Source organism: Geotrypetes seraphini, chromosome 1 (genome assembly GCF_902459505.1).
Source record: "Geotrypetes seraphini chromosome 1, aGeoSer1.1, whole genome shotgun sequence".
NCBI classification, from domain to species: domain Eukaryota; kingdom Metazoa; phylum Chordata; class Amphibia; order Gymnophiona; family Dermophiidae; genus Geotrypetes; species Geotrypetes seraphini.
The window spans coordinates 310,305,713-310,317,808 of NC_047084.1; the positions used below are offsets into that span (position 1 = coordinate 310,305,713).

Genomic DNA, 12,096 nt, shown 5'->3' on the forward strand with positions numbered 1-12,096 from the left:
ATACATAAAAGGAAAATACAAACGGAGGATAAGAAATTTTAAAAGTATTGATAAAAATATAATAGAAAAAATTAAGACCTTTTGTTAAAAAAATTAATTTTTAATTCAATTTCTCAGAGCCTAAGACAGAGGACAAGTGAGGTTAAGCAACAAATGGGATCAATAGAGTCTCCGATAATTAGGTCTCAAAGGCATCCTTGTACAACCAGCATTTTAACAGTCCTTATAAGGAGCACATAACACAGAGCACCCTTTATAGAATGAGTTTCATGCGGATCTTTTCAGTGCCTAAATCTGGATGCCATTTATTCAATCTAGCCCTTAGCATCCAAATGTTTGGCAAATAGCTTTAGGCAACTTCTTTTGAACTTGCCCCATATTGTTTTGCAAGGCATCCACTATATTAAATTTTGGCCCTTTTTTATAAGTAAAATTGATTTAGTGGAAAATCAAAATAATTTATTAAAAATGTTCATCAAAATGTAAAACAGGGGATATCCCAAGAGCGTAGTTCCTAAACTTGTCTTGAGAGAATCAACAATAAAAGCAAATGAGATAAAATTGCATGGAATAAATCTACTGCATGCAGATCTATCTCATGAATATTAATTCTAAATATCCTGAAAACCCAAATGATTCTAGACTCCCCAGGGCAGATCTGGGAACCACTACCCTAAGAAAAATGTTCCATTTCATTCTAGGAACAGTGCATATGTTCCTTAGAAACTTTCAAGGACCCATTTTTGCTGCTCTTGTACATTATTTGGGATTTTTTTAATGCTGGTTATTAGAAATGTTCAAAATAGATCAATGATTGAGATATATCCAGCCAGTCAGTCAGATGTTTTAAGATGTTCATTCCACACAAAGAATATATGCAGATTTATCTATGCATTTTTTTTTTGTGGATGTCCTGAAAACTGGTTTGGCTGGGTATGTCCCAAAGACTGAGTTGAGAACCCTGGAAATTAATATATAGAGCAGTTTGACAAACCTGGGTGTTCAATAATTTATCTACCTGAGTATGAAAGAAAGTAACACTCTAAGAGACAGGATATCAGGAGAGTCCTTATTCCAATCAAGTAAGAAACTGTTAGATTTGGAGCACTGTTCAGTGATAAAATTTCTCAAAAAAAGAAGGGAAAATGCCAAAGGAGATCCATGAACATATGACTGCAGTTTATGGAGAGTCTACCCCATCATTCTAAACTAAACCTTAAGTTTATATACCAAGTAAAATTATGGAGCAAGCAGTTTAAATGGGGTAGAGAGTCCATTGAAGATGGCCAAACACAGGACAGCCTGTGGAAGCAATTTCCACAGAAATGTGCAAGAAAGTCGAAGATTTAATTTTGTCAGAGAGACGAATTAAGGTTTCCCAAATAGCTGAAGAAATTGGCATCTCGGCAGGTACTGTTTTGGAAAATAATTCATGAAAAGTTGAGATTTTCCAAGGTTAGTGCAAGATAGATTCCAGGAATACTGACGCCATGTCAGAAAGCCATGAGGCTCCAGTGCTGTCAGGAGAACTTGGAGCTGCTCCTTGAAGACCAAGTGAATTTATGTCATTGTTTGGTGACTGGAGATGAGACTTGGGTCTATCATTGAGATCCTAAGTCCAAAATAGAGTCATGGAAGCACAAGTCATCCCCCACCCCAAAAAATTTCATGACAGAAAAATCTGCAGGCAAAATCATAGCAACTGTCTTCTAGAATGATGAAGGACTTTTGCTTCTGGAATTCATATCACACAAGACAACCATAAGCAGGGAGAGTTATGCCAACACAGTGATCATTTTGCAGGAGTCAATCAAGGAGAAAAGATAATGAAAACTCACAGCAGGTATGCTGCTTCTTCACAACAATGCGCCGGTGCACATGTCACAACAATCACAGGTTACCATCTGAGAATGTGGGTTTTAGCAGCTGAACCATCCATCCTACAATCCTCACCTGGCTCCCTCGGGTTATTTCCTGTTCCAAATGTTGAAGAAATCTCTTCATGAGCAGCAGTTTTCAAGTGATGAAGATGTCAAGGAAGCTGTGATGTCCTGATTTGAAGGTCAAACAGAAAAATTATTTTCAAAGGGGTTAAAGTCATTGCAGGAAAAGTGGATGAAGTGTATGGAGCTATCAGGGAACTAGGAGGTCTTTTTCAAAAAATTTCAGGACAGTTTGAATTGCGTGCCAATGGGAAGTTCTTTTGAGATGCACTAGGTGGCATTGAGTAGCTTGAAACCTCATGAGTAGCCTGATATCTGTTTTTGTCTCTGAACTACAGCAGTTTTTGTGAAAATGTGTTTTCTTCAATGGCTATTTTTCATCATGTGCAACCTCAATGAGCAGCGCTACAGTGTATTCTATTATAAATTTGATAAGACTGCTCTAGAAACTTATCAAATGTTGAAAGTGGGTTACGGGGAACATGTCGTGAGTAGTGCTGCCCGATTCAGAGAAAACTATTTCGATTCGATTCACTTCACCCTGTTGAATCGATTTTTCGATTCGATTTGATTCACTGTTAATGACACAGCTTTTTAAGTTTAAACATTTTTTTTAACCAAGGCAATATCATGTCAAAAATAGGAACATCCAAACTATAACATAGCTTTAAAATTAGTTAGAAACATGGATTAAATAAATTACATTTGCCAGTTCTTATTTAGAAATATCAGTTTGTCAACTTTGGCTGGCTTCAGACAACTTTGCCGAGCAGCAATTATTTGACCTGCTGCTTCCATCTCCAGCCCCCAAGACTCACTAGCCCCCCTGCTGATACTCAGCTTCCACCCCCAGCCCCCCTGTCGATTCTCAGCTTCCATCTCCAGCCCCCAAGATTCACCAGCCCCCCTGCCGATTCTCAGCTTCTACCCCCAGCCCCCCTGTCGATTCTCAGCTTCCAACTCCAGCCCCAAGACTCACCATCTCCCCCGCCGATTCATTTACTTACTGGACTGGATGTGGAATCTCGGGGAAGAGAATAGAAATGCGAGGAGAGAGCCAGCCAAAATTACTCTTTGCTGCTGCTGAGGTACACTGCACGAGGTCTGCTCACTCACCGCTCCCACGTCCTTTCGTTTCTGCTTATGTAACTTTTGGTTTCGTAAAACTGGAAGTTACATTAGATGGGAACGAGTCCGGCGGCCGGCGGTGAGAAAAAGCCTGAACTTGTCTCGGGGCTAAATCGGTGAGTCTGGTTTTTCACAAAAACGAACCGATTTGAATCATGAATTGGGAAGCATTAGTCATGAGTCATGGAAGGTGTTTTGAATGGTATTAACGCTTCAAAAGTGGTCGTGAATCAGTGGAAGACAATTCGCGAACTGATGATGATCATGTTGATCAAGTGAGGGTTCTTGTTCACACTAATCGGCAATTAACTGTTAGAGAATTGGCAGAGGAATGCAACATCTCCATTGGCTCTTGCTATAACATTCTAACAGAGAAGTTGGGGTGTCTCGCATTGTGGCAATGTTTATTCCATGGTTATTGACCGACGACTAGAAGAACAACCGCGTTATGATCTGTCAGAATCTTCCTGAGCATGCAAATGAAGATGAAACTCTTCTTGATAAAGTGATAACTGGTGATGAGACATGAATCTACGGTTAGGATGTGGAAACCAAAGCTCAGTCATCTCAATGGAGAACCAAAACATCGCCAAGACTGAAAAAAAGCTAGGCAAGTTCTGCCAAACGTCAAAGTGATGTTAAAAATTATTTTTGACAGTCACAGCATTGTTCACTATGAATTTCTGCCACAAGGACAAATTGTCAACCAAAATTACTATCTGAAAGAGTTGAAAAGACTCCATGAGACAAAATCAGGAGGAAGTGGCCCGGAATTTGAAGGGAGCAGTCATCACGACAACATGCCTGCTCATTCTGCCATCAAAATTTGCAAATTTTGCACAAAAAATGCAATGACAGTTCTTCCCCAGCTACCTTACTCTCCTGACTTGATCCCTGCTGACTTATTCTTGTTTCTTAAACTTAAATCCACACTGAAAGGAAAATGATTCGAAATCATTGTAGACATAAAGCAAAGTTCAACGCAGCAACTTTTGATGATTCCTGAAGTGGAAACGACGTTGGGAAAAGTGTATACGCAGTGAAGGGGAACCAATGGAATAAGGTATAAGATTGTTTAATAAATTTTTATAAAATCAGTCCTGGAAATTTTTTAACAGACCTCATATATTGAAAAATAAAACAAATTTTTTTTGAAAACTATTTTCTTTTCTACTGAAGTAGATAAATTATTGAACACCCCTCATATTTTAAAGCTTTGGCTACTTGTTCCTCACATCTTTTTTGAAGAGAAGTTCAGAAAAAAATCAAACATCATTTTGTCCTATTGTTGCATTCGGATTTAGATTTCTTGAAATTCAAAAAGTGGAGTTATTACATTCACTATGGATTTTCTTTATAGTCTTAAAATTTTATCCAAATTCACCAGAAAACCGAGGGAAGACTTAAAATTCCATTGACCTGAAACCAGGTTGAAATGCACCTAGATTGAACATAATCACGAACTGTTTACAGATTTTCCATGGGCATCATGAGCTGCAACTTCTTGGGTCTTCAGTATGACTCATCTGTTAAAATACATCACAGATTTAGCTGCATGAAGGGGGCACATAGGGAAAGGAAACCCGATGTATAACTACATGATGGGGGGGGGATGATATTGGGGGAAGGCAACCTAGAAAAGGACTTGGGGGTTTTGGTGGATAAAACAATGAAACCGGCGGCACAATGCGCAGCGGTCTCAAAAAAGGCAAACAGAATGTTGGGCATTATCAAAAAAGGTATCACTACCAGAACCAAGGAAGTTATACTCCCGCTGTATAGGGCGATGGTGCAACCGCATCTGGAGTACTGCGTTCAGTACTGGTTGCTGTACCTTAAGAAGGATATGGCAATACTCGAGAGGGTCCAGAGAAGAGCAACAAAAATGATAAAGGGCATGGAAAACCTTTCATATGCTAAGAGGCTGGAGAAGCTGGGGCTCTTTCCCTGGAAAAGCGGAGATTAGAGGGGATATGATAGAAACTTACAAGGGTATAGAGAAGGTAGAGAGGGACAGATTCTTCAGACTGGCGGGGCAACAAAAACAAGAGGGCATTCAAAAAAATTGAAGGGAGATAGGTTCAGAACAAATGCTAGGAAGTTCTTCTTCACTCAGAGGGTGGTGGACACCTGGAATGCGCTTCCAGAGGAGGTGGTAGAGCAGAGTACGATTTTGGGTTTCAAAATGAGATTGGACGAGTTCCTGAAGGAAAAGGGGATTGAGGGGTACAATTAGAGGGTTACTATATAGTACAAAATGCTTTAGAGTAATAGATCACTTATAGGTCATTGACCTGGGGGGCCGCCACGGGAGCGGACTGCTGGGCATGATAGACCTATGGTCTGACTTGGCAGAGGCGATGCTTATGTTTTTATGTTCTTATGTTAACCCTTAACTCTCTTTATTAATTAAAATGATTTTATTGATCCTTATTTATCATGTGCAGTTTACATTCGGGTCACATTAATCCATGAAAGGACAGTTTTTATGCTATCCACATTGGGATAAAGGCTAATCTTGCTTTTTACCTATAGGCTCTGCATCAGTTTTCAAAGCGAAATTATGTATGTCTTCATTTTAAAAACATGCTGCAGGTACAAAGTGTGCAAATACACTGTGGTTTTCTGCAGGTAGATCACTTGCTGAGAATGTGATATTTAAGAATGTGCTCTAGAGCAGTGTTTTTCAACCTTTTTAAGGCAAAGGCACACTTGTTTCATGAAAAAAATCACGAGGCACACCACCATTAGAAAATGTTAAAAAATTTAACTCTCTGCCTATATTGACTATATATAAAGTAATTCTCTTGAATAGGAATCAAATAAACACAAAGAAAGTATTTTATAATTACTTTATTACGAAATAAAAATTATAAAATACTTTATTCAGTGCGAAACCTGGGCCTGTTTGGCTGAACACAAAGCTGATATTCTGGCTGGAATCGAAGAAAGACACACACGTAGCTCTTCGTCAACAGCTCTCAGTCTCTCTCTGTATTTGGTTTTTATAGCATACAAAAATAGACAAATATACCCTCCATCCTTTTTATTAAACCACAATAGCAGTTTTTAGCGCAGGGAGCTACGCTGAATGCCCAGCGCTGCTCTTGACACTCGTAGGCTCCCTGCGCTAAAAACCACTATTGCGGTTTAGTAAAAGGTGACCATATTGTAAAATATAGACAGCAGATATAAATTCAGAACTGTGCATAGTAAGTGAAGGGAAGTTTTCATCTCTGGGAATTTACCCAGTTAACTATTAAGTTATTTGGGCAAATTCCTTTGAAAACTGTGGTAATACTGCCTCCACTTTGCTAAATTTAAAATAAAATTATTTTTCCTACCTTGTCTGGTGATTTCTGGTTGCACTTTCTTCTTCTGACTGTGCATCCAATCTTTCTTCCCTTCTATCAGCCTGTATGCTTTCTCTCCTCCACACCTCATTCCCTCCCCCAACTTTTTCTTCCTCTCTCCCTGACCTTTCTTTCTTTCTTTCTTTCTTTTTTTCTGTTTCTCTTCTTTCCTTCTGTTTCCCTGCCTGCCCCCTTTCTTTCTTTCTCCCTGCCGTTCCCCAAGCCACTGCCACTGCCGCTGCCATCGGGGAACAGGACCCACCAATGGATAACAGGCCCCAAAGCCGACGCCGACGCATGCTCTCCCTGACGTCAATTCTGCAATCGGAGAGGAAGTTCCGCCCAGCCAGGCAGCGATTGGCTGGCCCGAACTTCCTCTCCGACTGCAGAAATGACGTCGGGGAGAAGAAGACTTATCGGCTCGTTAGATTAGATCGCCAAGACAAAGTGAGTCCTGGGTGATCGACTCACTTTGCCTTGGCGAGCTACTGGCGCCCCTGCCTCGGGCCCCCTGTCAGCTCCGGGCCCGGCGGCCCTACGGCACACCAGGCAACATCTCGCGGCACACTAGTGTGCCGCGGAACAGCGGTTGAAAAACACTGCTCTAGAGGTTATAGGAAACTCATGCTATTCTGGTACATTTATTTAATCAAGGGTTTGATTATATAATGTGGTTCAACCAAAGTGGTTTACATTTTTCTAATATATGCAGATACTTTTTCTGTCCCTAGTGGGTTCACAATGAAGTTATTTATACTTGGGGCAATGGAGAGTTAAGTATCCAGAATCACAAGGAGCCACAGTGGAAATTGAACCCGGTTCCCCAGGTTCTCACAATTTTGTTTTAATCTATATAATATCATTCTAATAAAAGTTAACCTGCCTTATGAAGGCAATTATCAAATAACCCACAGAGCAGCAAAGTCCCTGGGTGTTTCATAACAACAGACCAGACACCTACTTGTTAAAGAAAAGTTATGTAAAGGGTCATAGATATGATATACTGCCTTTCTATGGGTACAATCAAAGTGATTTACATATACTATAAGCAGATAACATAAGAACATAAGCAGTGCCTCCGCTGGGTCAGACCATAGGTCCATCATGCCCAGCAGTCCGCTCCCGCGGCGGCCCAAACAGGTCACCTGTCTGAATCACCAGAAGGGGCCCCCTTGCCACCCTGGTTTCCCATTGAAGTCCTATCTTCCCATCGAAGTCCTAACCCTCCGGTTTTGCACATGCACGACCTGGTTGGGTTTCTATACTTATTTCCTGGATACTTCTCTCAGTATCCCACGATCCCTTTGTCCCTCAGGAATCCGTCCAATCCCTGTTTGAATCCCTGTACCGTACTCTGCCCGACCACTTCCTCCGGCAGCGCATTCCAAGTGTCCACGACCCTCTGGGTGAAAAAAAACTTCCTTGCATTTGTTTTGAACCTATCTCCCTTCAGTTTCTCCGAGTGCCCCCTCATACCTGTTGTCCCCTTCAGTCTGAAGAATCTGTCCCTATCCACCCTCTCTATGCCCCTCATGATCTTGAAGGTCTCTATCATATCTCCCCTGAGCCTCCTTTTTTCCAGGGAGAAGAGCCCCAGCCTATCCAACCTCTCGGCGTATGGGCAGTGTTCCAGCCCTCTTACCAGTTTCGTTGCTCTCCTTTGGACTCTCTCAAGCACCGCCATGTCCTTCTTGAGGTACGGCGACCAATACTGAACGCAGTATTCCAGATGCGGACGCACCATCGCTCGATACAATGGCATGATGACTTCCCGCGTCCTGGTTGTGATGCCCCTCTTTATGATGCCCAGCATCCTGTTGGCTTTTTTCGAGGCTGCTGCGCACTGTGCAGATGGCTTCAGTGATGCATCCACCAGCACACCCAAGTCTCTCTCAAGTCTGCTGTCTCCCAACAATGCCCCCCCCATTTTGTAGTTGAACAACGGATTCTTTTTCCCTATATGCATGACCTTGCATTTTTCCACATTGAAGCGCATTTGCCATTTGTCTGCCCAGTCCTCCAGCTTCTCCAGGTCCCTTTGCAGGTCCTCACACTCCTCCCTGGACTTAACTCTGCCGCACAGTTTGGTATCATCTGCAAATTTTATGACCTCGCACTTTGCCTCTTTTTCCAGGTCATTGATAAATATGTTGAAGAGTAACGGCCCCAGCACCGATCCCTGTGGCACACCGCTTGTGACTCCCCGCCAGTCAGAATATTGGCCCTTTACTCCAACCCTCTGCAGTCTACCCGACAACCAGTGCTTGATCCATCTGTGCACATCTCCTCCCACCCCGTAGTTCCACAGCTTCCTAAGCAGCCTTTCATGTGGCACCTTGTCGAAAGCCTTTTGAAAATCGAGGTAAATGATGTCGATGGGTTCCCCATTGTCCACCTGACTGCTTATTCCCTCAAAGAAGTACAGAAGGTTCGTTAAGCACGACCTTCCCTTACAGAATCCGTGCTGGCTTGTTCTCAGTAGACCATTTCTTTCAGTGTGCTCGCAAATGCCGTCCTTGATCATAGCTTCCACCATCTTCCCTATAATTGAAGTCAGGCTCACCGGCCTGTAGTTCCCGGGGTCACCCCTCGATCCCTTCTTGAAGATAGGTGTGACATTCGCCAATTTCCAGTCCTTTGGTACCTCTCCAGTTTTCAAGGATAGGTTACAAACATGCTGGATTGTGCCCGCTATTTCCTGTCTTAGTTCCTTCAGAACCCTTGGGTGGATCCCGTCCGGACCCGGTGATTTGCCGCATTTTAACCTGTCTATCTGTTTGAGGACATCCTCCTTACTTACCTCTATGTGTTCCAATTTTTCAGCCTGTTCCCCACTCATGAGCTCCTCTGAGTCCGGTATATTAGATGTGTCTTCTCTCGTGAAAACCGACGAGAAGAACGTGTTCAACCTCTCAGCTACCTCTTTATCCTCCTTAATCACTCCCTTCCTATCCCCATCGTCCAACGGCCCCACCTCCTCTCTCGCTGGTCGTTTCCCCTTTATGTAACTGAAGAATGCCTTGAAGTTTTTCGCCTCCCTGGCCAGCCCCTCTTCGTATTTCCCTTTTGCTTTTCTAACCTCTCGGTGGCATTCTTTTTGGCATTTCCTGTGCGCCTGGTGATTTTCCTCCGTTGGGTCCTTTTTCCATCTCCGGAAGGATACTTTTTTGTCATTTATTGCCCTCTTTACTTCTGCTGAGATCCAAATCGGGTCCTTTGACCGCTTGTTCTTGCAGCCTTTCCTGTCCCTAGACTCACAATCTCAAGGAGCTGCAGTGGGAATGAAGCCCAGTTCCCAGGTTCTCAGTCCACTGCACTAACCACTAGGCTACTCCCTTTGGAATTTACTTGTATGGTCATGCTTTTTGTGCTGACAAAAGTTTTGACACATAGATTTCAAAATGTAATATATTTGCATTGTTTTACCACCCCACTCCTGGAGAAATGTCCCCTGATTTCAGCCAAAGGTTTGCATAGTATGGAAGCCTACGTGTAGTTTTTGCCCTGTATAGGTCTTTCACATCACTAGTATACTCAGATAAATTGCTATCATGTTTTAACCAACCCATTGTTCAGTTTTACTATCCATCAATACAAAATCCTAATGCCAGGCTTATCTAAAAGACTCTTAATGAAGTTCTTTTTCTTTGAAAAAACAGCCGGACCCATTAAAATATTTGTGGAGCTGGCTAATGAGAGGAGAATATATCATCAATATGTGTGGTGGGTAAGGAGGATTTCTGAATCAGCAGCCAAATTTTTCCACACAGTTTCAGCCAAAACCAAATCAATTGTTGCAGTACACACACAACCAATAGTAGGCTGCACTGTCCCCTGGCCCAATCCACCACCTGTAGGGCTTCCCAGGGCCTATCTTGGAAGCCCTGGTGGTCTAGTAACCCCTTTGGAATAGAAACCTCAGACACTCCTGCCCATGCTAGGATTTTATTAAAAATAGCTCCCGTGACTTCCTGCAGCAGCCTTGTGAGATTACCATAGGAGGTTGTGGTAGCCATTTTGAAATTGAAGCTGGCATGGGCATGAACAGGTGGAGATGACTCCTGCCCATTCTGGCTGTGCATTCAAAATGCCTGCTGTGACCTTACATAGCCAGTCTGTGAAGCAGCCATTGTGACTTCAGAGCTGACATGGGCAGGAGGGACTGGGGATCTCTCCTGCCTTGAACAGGCCGCTAGACCTGAGGAGGGTCTTTGGGTGGAGTGAAGGTGATAGCTTTTGGTTGGAGTGGTAGAGGGGTGGGGGTGGAGCAGAGCAATCGTTCTTTTTTTATTGGGAGAGGGGGGAAGAGTCAGTTTCAGATGAAAATGCTCTGGCATTTTTAGTCAAAACAGACACATGGCTGAATCCAAATTTCAGGCCAATTTTAGTGCCAAAACCAAAATTCAGTCAGCCTGTAACTCATTGTACATGTATGCCCTAAGAATCTGTACAGGCACCATTAAATTATTAATATACCATGGGCCTGTTATTAGATACTGTTCATAACTAACGTGCTTTTTGTAGAATGAAGTTGTTTTGCATCCTATGTACACCATGGCTCAAGCATACAGGAGCCCCCTACTCCCTCCCAAAGATCAACGGCAGGAGGGATGCTCAGTCCCTTCTGCCAGAACCCTCGTCCCTGAAAGGCCTTCGACCCTCCCGCCTCCAGCCCACCTAGATCCCACAGTACCTTTTTTTAAGTTGGCCGGCTGCAGTGATGCTTCCTCACTCTGGCTAGCAGGCCCACCTCCACTGAATGGATTCCGATTGGTAATCTCCCTTAGGCCACTCCCTATGGGAGTGGCTTAAGGGATCTGGCCAATTGGTGTCAGGCCACTCCCAGCGTATCCCAGAATGTACTGGGAGAGAGGCATAAGATTCCGGTTGTCCCAGGTGCCTAAGGCCCCTCCCCGGTGCATCCCATGATGCACCGGGAAGGGGCAGGCCTGCCATTCAGTGGAGATGGGCCTACTAGCCAGAGGGATAAAGCATCCCTCCAACCGGCCAACTTAAAAAAGGTACTGTGGGGTCCGAGTGGGCTTGGGGAGGAGTCAGGGGCCTGTCCTTCAGGGGGTTCCGGCAGGAGGGACTGGGCATCCTTCCTGCCAGGGGATGTCTTGGGGGGGGGGGATGGCAGAAGAAATTGGGCATGCCTCTTGCCGTGGACATTTGGGGTTACTGGCAGGAGGGACTAGGCATCCCTCCTATCGGTAGGCTTTGCGAGGGGCACAGGTTCCCTGCTGCTAAACTGAATGCGGCAGGAGATTCGCTTGCCACAATCAGCTCAGCGGAAACCCGATTCTCTAACCGGCGCCTGTGACATGGATGCCAGTTAGAGAATCATGGTGTTAGGCGGGCTTAGGCATCTGTCCATGAGGGCAGACGCGATTCTATATAGGTCGCCCGTGTTCAATTCTCAAAAGCCACTTAGGCAGCTTCGGAGACCAGGTGTGCTATACAGAATCTGTCCCTCACAGTGCAATTCTGTAACTTGTCACCAGCACAATGTGCCTAAGTGATGAGAAAATTGTCACTTATTCTGTGTTTTGATGTGCAGCACTGCATATGTCTAGTAGCACTATAGAAATTAGGAATAGTATATGAATGATTGCACTACATATTATTCTATAAGGTAGCATGGACGTGCTTTTACATGTAACTGCAAGGGT

The 12,096-nt window shown here is 43.6% G+C and overlaps 1 protein-coding gene across 35 annotated transcripts in view; it reads left to right on the plus strand.

Moving 5' to 3' along the window:
* Positions 1-12,096, plus strand: part of ANK2 (ankyrin 2) — a 958,369-nt gene that overhangs the window by 860,493 nt on the left and 85,780 nt on the right. The gene's annotated exons all lie outside the window — the stretch shown is intronic.